This window comes from Peromyscus maniculatus, chromosome 9 (assembly GCF_049852395.1).
Source record: "Peromyscus maniculatus bairdii isolate BWxNUB_F1_BW_parent chromosome 9, HU_Pman_BW_mat_3.1, whole genome shotgun sequence".
In the NCBI taxonomy this organism is placed as follows: domain Eukaryota; kingdom Metazoa; phylum Chordata; class Mammalia; order Rodentia; family Cricetidae; genus Peromyscus; species Peromyscus maniculatus.
In genome coordinates, this window is record NC_134860.1 from 100,704,933 (window position 1) to 100,713,653 (window position 8,721).

Here is an 8,721-nt window from a genome sequence, read left to right on the forward strand (position 1 = left end):
CCTCGAACTCACAGAGATCCGCCTGCCTCTGCCTCCCGAGTGCTAGGATTAAAGATGTGCACCACCACCACCCGGCACAGTAAGCACTCTTAACTGCTAAGCTGTCTTTTCAGCCAAAAGCACATACTTCTATTGGAAAAAACAAACAACTACAACAAAAAATTGTAGTCACAAGAACAAGTTCTGTCACACACAGTGTAAGACCATAAGCATGGCAGTGTCACTATACATAACGATATTGTATATTGTGCATTTAAACAAACTAGAAAGGAGTTTTAACCAGAAAAAAAAAATGCTTGAGGAGTTAGAATGATTAACCTGATTTAAACATTAAACAACATAAACATGAACTGATGGGTGCTGGCAGCCATGTCAGTGGAGCAGCAGGTGGCAATTGAAGTTCAAGGTGTCAGCCCACCAGGAGGCAACTCCGTGATGGGTGAATCTTGGAGAGACAAGGCCTAGAGACCACCCCTGAATGTCTTTGCTTCTGCTGTGCCTTTACATGTTTGCTGCTGCTGTCTTTCTCTGGTATCTGGAATGGTGGGAATGGGTGTGGGAGATCCCCACTGCCTATACTGTAGTATGTTTATCTCATGGAAACATCCCCGTCTACTGGGCACTTTTACCTGTGGATTATTATGAAGATGATTCTTTCCTAAGCTGTACTGTCTAATTGATGATAATAATGTTAGTTTAAATAGTTTTGATGAATTTAAATAAATACAAGGAAGTGTCACACAACTAGAACACATGAGTTTCTTTTGAGGAGCCATATAGACTGTGGCTTAGGTTAATTATTAAGAAAATCAACTGAGTCCTAGTTAAATTCTTTTAGCCTTAATGTTGGGAGATGTGTTCACAGGTTTTGGAATGTATCACAGCTGAAACAAAGCTTTGAAAATAACTTTAAGATGTTTTTGTCAAATAGCTTTGAGGTGTCAAGTAGCAAGAAGATAATCTAAAGTTTTAGAAAGACACACAGTTGAATGCAGAACTCTTTAAGGTCAGGGAACAAGAGCAAAGTGGCCCCATTATTACTACCTGACCCACTTTCTTGCTAGGATTGGTTGATGACCAAAGAGGATGGTTAATTCCTTATACTCACTTCTGCCCTCAATCTCCTGATATAAAAAACCATTAATGAGTGTGTATTCACCCTAAAGATTTAAAGTAGAGCTGATTCCTTTTAATGTATAAAAGTTTAGGTTTGTGATTCCTTTAAGATTCCTTACAAGATTACCTTTCAAGATAAGTAATAAAGTAATCGGCCCTTTCTTTGTAACTGCAAAATGCAGCCTGCCAGTAAAAGACCTGACTGGGTAAGAATAGCTTGCTTGCCTACATGGTTAATTTATAACCAGTTGTTTGGGTATGAATGTATGTGGGTTCTTGGGATAATTTGTTTTTCACCTGTAATACGTAAAATGTTTAATGATGTAAGGGATATGAAAAACATGCTGTTTTTTACTTGTATTCATTCACTTGAAAAACAGAATGTAACCACATTGTAATTTTTATATTGCCTGAAAGATTTTGCTGAGGTATATAAGCTGTAAGAGAAAGAATAGAGATAGAAATAGAGAGAGTTAAAATGGGCTAGAAGGAAAACACCCAGAATGAGAGAGCTAAAATGAGTTAGAAGGAAAACATCAAGAATGAGAGAAGGAATAGAGAATGCAAAAGAAGAATAAAGAAAGGGTTTGAAGGAAAACACCAAGAGAGTGTGTGTGTTTTCCCCTGACCTCTCCATGGCTTCCCTTTGAGGCCTGTGCTGCTGGAGGCTGGTTCCCCAGGAAGCACTAGATGCAGCTGGAGAGGTGCTCAGGACTTAAGAGTGCTTGTTGCTGTTGCAGAGGACACAAGTTCCCAGCACCCACATGGTAGTTCACAACCATTCCTAACTCCAGTCCCAGGAGATCTGATGAATCAGATGAACCCACATGAATGTGGTGCACAGACTTGCAGGCAAGCAAACACTCATACACATAAAATCAAACAGTAAAAATTTTAAGCGCATATAGTAACTGAAATATCACATCACACCATTAGTGTGTATAATTTTATGTATTAGTTAATGAATTTCTTTTTAAAAAAAATCAAATGAGAAATGAGAAACTCAAACTACCGAGATGAGCATCGAGATCAGTGTTGTCCTTTAGGAATATGTGCAAGGTACATGTGCAACTTAAACGTCTGCAGAGCCACATTACAAAGTTAAGGAGAGCTGGCAAGTCGGCTCAGCTGGTAAAGGCACTGGCTGCTGAGCCTGTCCACCTGAGTTTGATCCCGGGAAACCAAGGTAGTGGCAGAGAAATGACTCCCTTTAGCCTCAGCTGCAGCGCACAAGGGAGACACACACACACACACACACACACACACACACACACATACACACACACACATACACACATACACACACACACATACATACATACACACACATACACACACACACATACACACACACACATACACACACACACACACACACACATACACACACACACATACACACATACACACACACACATACATACATACACACACATACACACACACACATACACACACACACATACACACACACACATACACACACACACATACACACACACACACACACACACACACACACTCGCTAAGGTGAAGGGAGAACTGGAGAGATGACTCATTGGTTAGGAAGACACAAGTTCAGTTCCCATCACCCACAATGGGCCACTCACAACTGCCTATACCTCCAGCTCCAGGGGATTTGATGCCTAGACCCACATAGATAAAATCAGTTTTATTTACTTTTACCTAATCCATTACATCCAAGATGTTATTTCTATGTGTTGTCAATATAAAAAAAAAAGTCATTGAGCTATTTCCTGTTTTTCTCTGTATGACTCAGTTGGCTCATCTGTACAGTGATACTGTTTTATAGGTTTGGGGACGACCAAAGAATGACAGAGCATGTCATTTTTACCCACTGCAAAATTACCAGAGGCTTGGGGGCTTAAAACACTAAACATTTCTATCTGTGCAGTTATGGAAATAAATACAAAAGGGGCAAAATCAAGGTGTCAGCAGGGCAATGATCCTTTGGAATCTGGAGAGGCGAACCTGTTTACTTATTTTCCAGGTTGGCTTGTAGGTCACCTGCGGTTTTTTATGCCTGACTTGTTCCTCCATCTTTAAGGCCAACAATGGCTCATCACCACGTCCTGTGTGTGCACTGCCCTCCCCTCCCTCCGTGTCTTCCTCCTCATCCCCCCACACCTCATTTGTATTCTCTGACTGATCCAGTTACTTCTTTTTTTTCTCCCAAGTGGCACCCTTCTGATTACTGGTTAATCCAGTGTAACCTCATTCAAAATCTAGGTCCTTCCATTCTCAAATCATATATTCCAAGGATCAACACCTGGCAAAATTGGGGAGGGCATTATTCTCTCCCCACACTCAGGCTTTAGCACAAAGGTTAGCTACTATAAGCCATCAATAAATAATTTATTCCATTAAACTACACTTGTAGTTCTTAGTTAACAATGTGTTGTATTCTTTACACATCTGTATTCGAGTTCTGTGAATGTCTCATTCCTACACTTAGCACAGTGCCAGGCACTGATTAAGTCACACAATCCATTTAAGCACTTCCGAGTAAGTCAAGGTTACTAAGCAACTGGGAACACAGTCCTGCCCTCACCATAGTGTGTTGTTAGGTGCTGACCTGGTTGGAGCAGGTGCTCAAATATTTATTAAAGGAACCAATGAAGCCAAATAGTTTACATACACTTCTGAGGAATACCAATGTCTTAGTTCTTGCTAAATGCTTTCTGACATGCTCTCTCTCACTTTTGCTTTTTAAAACTTACCAGTTTGGTTAGCACTCTACCTGAATTTGCTTATTTTGAGAAAATGTAGGACATGCTGTTACAGAAGCTATTTAGCTGCGAAGCTGTTCATGGCCTTAGTGACTCTGATTACATGGCCTGCTTACTGGACACTGATCTTCCAACTTAGCTTTTATTTCAGGTTTTATGTAATCTATTATTGCTTTGTTGGTGGTGGTGGTGCAAGGTCAAACCTTGTACTGTACGTGTGCCCGTGAACTGGGTGCCTGTGGAGGTCAAAGGGCAACTTGCAGAGATTGTGTCTCACCTTCTTCTATGTATGTCCTCAGACGGAGCAGGTTGCCAGGCTCGGTGGTGCTGTGGGATGTTCTGTATGGCAAATGTGTTGCTGTGATTGGTCAATAAATAAAACATTGACTGGCCAGAGGCTAGGCAGGAAGTATAGGCGGGACTAACAGAGAGGAGAAAAGAAAGAACAGGAAGGCAGAAGGAGTCACTGCCAGCCGCCACCAGGACAAGCAGCATATGAAGATGGTGGTAAGCCACGAGCTACGTGGCAAGGTGTAGATTTATGGAAATGGATTAATTTAAGCTATAAGAAAAGTTAGCAAGAAGCCTGCCGCGGCCATACAGTTTGTAAGCAATATAAGTCTCTGTGTTTACTTGGTTGGGTCTGAGCGGCTGTGGGACTGGCGGGTGAGAGAGATTTGTCCTGACTGTGAGCAAGGCAGGAAAACTCTAGCTACATGGTGGCAAGTGTCCTTATTCACTGAGCTTTCCTGCCGGCTCTGTTTGTTTCTATCTTTGTATGATATGTGTGTGTTTTCATGTGTGTGATCACAGTGTATGCATCCCATAGTGTACTTGTGGAGGGCAGAGGAAAATCCGCACTTGCTGGTCCTTGCCTTCAACCTTGTTTGAGGCAGGGTCTCGGTTTAGATGACCAGTGTGCACACCAGGCATGTTTCCCAATATTCTCTTGCCTCTGCCTCCCAGATCAGCATAGGAACACGGAGACTGCAGATTCATGTTAACATGTCTGGCTGCTATGGGGCTTCTGGGAATTTGAATTCAGGTACCCACAGTTACTCAGCAGGCACTGTTCCTGCTGAGTCATCTCTCCAGCCCTTGACTTTTACTTCATCATTTCTCTTCATTGGAACTTCCTCTAGAAATGAGTTTCATTAGAGTTGTTTTTCTAAGCTACCTTTGATCACAGTGTACTTGTCTGGGTAAAAATGTCTAGGTCTAGCATGTTGTCAGGCTTTCCTGGAAGATATTGGTAGACACCACACATGCTAGAAGCTGGAGGCTGTCACTAACCTGGATTCTACCCCAGAAAGAGATGAGCCACGGCCCTCCCACTAAACTCTTGGAAAACAAAATAGCCTTGTCCTCTTGCAACAGAGTCCGTATTAGCAGTGTCCAGTTATTATCGTATCAGCGACACTGTAGCAGTAGCATCACATGGCAGAGCAGGCTCACAGTTTTTACTAAAAGACCAATTAGCAATTTGTGTCACAGACATCCCATTTAGGGCTGTGAGTTCCAAGGACTCTCTCTCCGAATAATGTCTGGCTGTGGATCTCTGTATCTGTTCCCATCTGCTGCCAAAGGAAGCTTCTCTGATGATGAAAGAACAACGCATTGATCAATGCATATAGCGGAATATCATTCGGGGTCATTTTATTGATATATTTATAGACCAGTATGTTTTGTTTTACCCTAGGTTTCTGGGCAATCTTGTCTCTAGTTCTTGGTCACCCAAGCAGTGCCAGGTGTGGTTCTGTCCATGAAGTGGGTCTTAAGTCAAGTCAGACATTGTTTGGCTACTCTCATGAATTTGGCGCCACCATTATCCTAGCATATTTTGCAGGCAGGACAGATTGTAGGTCAAATGTTTTGTGTCTGAGTTGGTGTTTATGTTTTCTTGGTAGCCTGCAGAGTGTCTCCCCACACTAAAGACCCTAGAAAGTAGGAGTGAAGCCTCCATGTAGGCACCAGGTTGACTTCGCCGGGATCAATCAATGAGTGCTGTGGGCATTGTCCTCAGCTAAGGGGCCCAGCAGTCAGTTTGTGGGAGTGACCCACTGTCTTAGCAACAGTTTGGGTTATTTGGGGATTTCCATGGGACCCCCTTGGCCAATAACACAATTGAATGCAACAGAATCCCAGTACTGGAAGCCTCCTTTGGTGACAGGAGATGGCCAATTGGGACTCTCTCTCCCCTATTATTAGGAGAATGAATTTGGATCACCTTCATACATTTTAGGACATTTCCACTACACTAGGTTTTTAAATTATCCCTCAAATGTCCCTCAACTCCAGCTGTCTCTCCTCTCAGTCCTTCCATTAATCCTACCTCCCTTCCCCCATCCCACCTGTTCTTCCCATTCCAATCCCCACCTGACCCCAGTCTACCCACAAAATGAATTCTATTTCCCCTCTCAGGAGGATCTATGTGTCCCACCCATCCCTTCTTCTATACCTAATTTCTTTAGGCCTATGAATTGTAGGTTGGTTATCATTTATTTAATGGTTAATATCCACTTACAAACAAACACATTCCATATTTATCTTTTTGGGTCTGGGTTACATCATTTAGGATGATATTTTTCTAGTTCCATCTATTTGCCTGCAATTTTCATGATGTCATTTTTAACAGTTGAATAATAAAAATGTACCATATTTTCTTTATCCATTCATCTGTTGAGGGACATCTAGGTTGTTTCCAGTTTATGGCTTTCATCAATAAAACCACAATGAACATGGTCAAGTAAATGTTCTTTTGATACAATCGAGCATCCTTCGGGTATATCCCCAAGAGTGGTATAGCTGGGTCTTGAGGTAGATCAGTTCCCATCTTTATGAGGAACCACTATATTGGTTTACATAGTGTCTGTACAAGTTTACCCTCCCACCAGCAATGGAGGAGTATCCTTGACAGCATAAGTTGTCACTTGTGTTATTGATTTTAGCCACTCTGACAGGTGTGAGGTGTAAGTTGCTTTGATTTGCATTTCCCTAATGGCTAAGGATGTAGAACATTTTTTTATTTAAAATTTTTAAAATTCATTTTACATATCAACCACAGATCCCCTCTCATCTCTCCTGCAGTTCCTCCTACCCCTGCCTTCCCCCCACCAACTGCTATCTCCTCCTCCAAAAGGGTAAGTCCTCCCATGGGGGGGGGACAGCAAAGCCTGGTACATTCAGTTGAGGCAGGACCAAGCCCTTCCCCACTGCATCAAGGGTGAGCAAGGTGTCTGACCGTAGGTAATGGGATCCAGAAAGCCAGCTCATGCAACAGGGATAAATCCTGATCACACTGCCAGGGGCCCCTCAGGCAGACCCAGCTGTACAACTGTCTCCTGTCTGCAAAGGGTCTAGTCTGGGCCCATGCAGGCTCCACAGCTGTTGGTCTAAAGTTCGTGAGTTCCTATGAGCTTGGTTCAGTTGTCTCTGTAGATTTCCCCCATCATGATCTTGGCACCCCTTGCTCATATAATCCCTCTTTCCTTTCTTCGATTGGACTCACAGAACTTGGCCTGGTGCTTGGTTGTGGATCTCTGCATCTGCTTCCATCAGTTATTGGATGAAGCCAGTAACTGATGGATGTTGAACATTTCTTGAAGTGTTTCTTAGCCACTTGAGTTTCTTCTATTGAAAATTCTGTTTAGATAGGTACCCCATTTTTAATTGGTTTGTTTTTTTGATATCTATAGTTTCTTGAGTTCTTTATATATTTTGGTCCTCTATGGGATGTGGATTTGTTAAAATTTCTTTTCCTACTCTGTAGGGTGCTATTTTGTCTTATTGATGGTGTCCTTTGCCTTACAGAAGCTTTTCCATTTCATGAGGTTCCATTTATTAACTGTTGATCTTAATGCTGTCCCTATCAGGGTTCTGTTTGGAAAGCTGGCTCCTGTGCCAATGAGTTCAAGGCTGTTTCCTACTCTCTCTATCAGATTCAGTGTATCTGGTTTTATGTTGAGGTCTTTGATCCAATTGGACTTGAGTTTTGTGCAGGGTGAAACCATGGATCTATTTGCATTCTTCTACATGCAGATATCCAGTTTGGCCAGCACCATTTGTTGAAGATGCTGTCTTTTTTTTCAGTATGCATTTCTGGCTTCTTTATAAAAAAATCAGGTATCCATACGTGTGTGGATTTATGTCTGGGTCTTCAGTTTGATTCCATTGATCAACATGTCTGTTCTTATGTCAATATCATGTGGTTTTATTACTATTGCTCTGTAGCACAACTTGAAATCAGAAATGGTGAAACCTCCAGCGGTTCTTTTATTGTTCAAAATTGTTTTAGCTATACTGGGGTTTTTGTTTTTCTATCTGAAGTTGAGAATTGTCCTTTCAAGGTATGTAAAGAATTGTGTTGGAATTTTGATGGGAATTCCATTGAATCTGTAGATTGCTTTTGGTATGATGGCCATTTTTACTACGTTAATCCTACCAATCCATGAGCATCTTCTGATATCTTCTTAAATTTCTTTCTTCAAAGACTTGAAGTTTTTATCATACAAGTCTTTCACTTGCTTGGTTAGAGTTACCCCAAGATATTTTATATTATTCAAGGCTATTGTGAAAGGTGTTGTTTCCCTGATTCTTTGTCAGTCCATTTGTGATTTGTGTATAGGAGGGCTACTGATGTTTTTGAGTTAGTCTTGTGTCCTGCTCCTGTCCTGAAAGTGTTTATCAGCTATGAGTTCCCTGGTACAATTTTTTAAGGGTCACTTATGTATACTACCATAAGTATACATAAGTATCATAAGTATCATCTGCAAATAACAATACTTCTTTTCCAATTTGTATCTGCTTGATATCCTATAGTTGTCTTCTTGCTTTAAATAAGATTTTAAATACTATA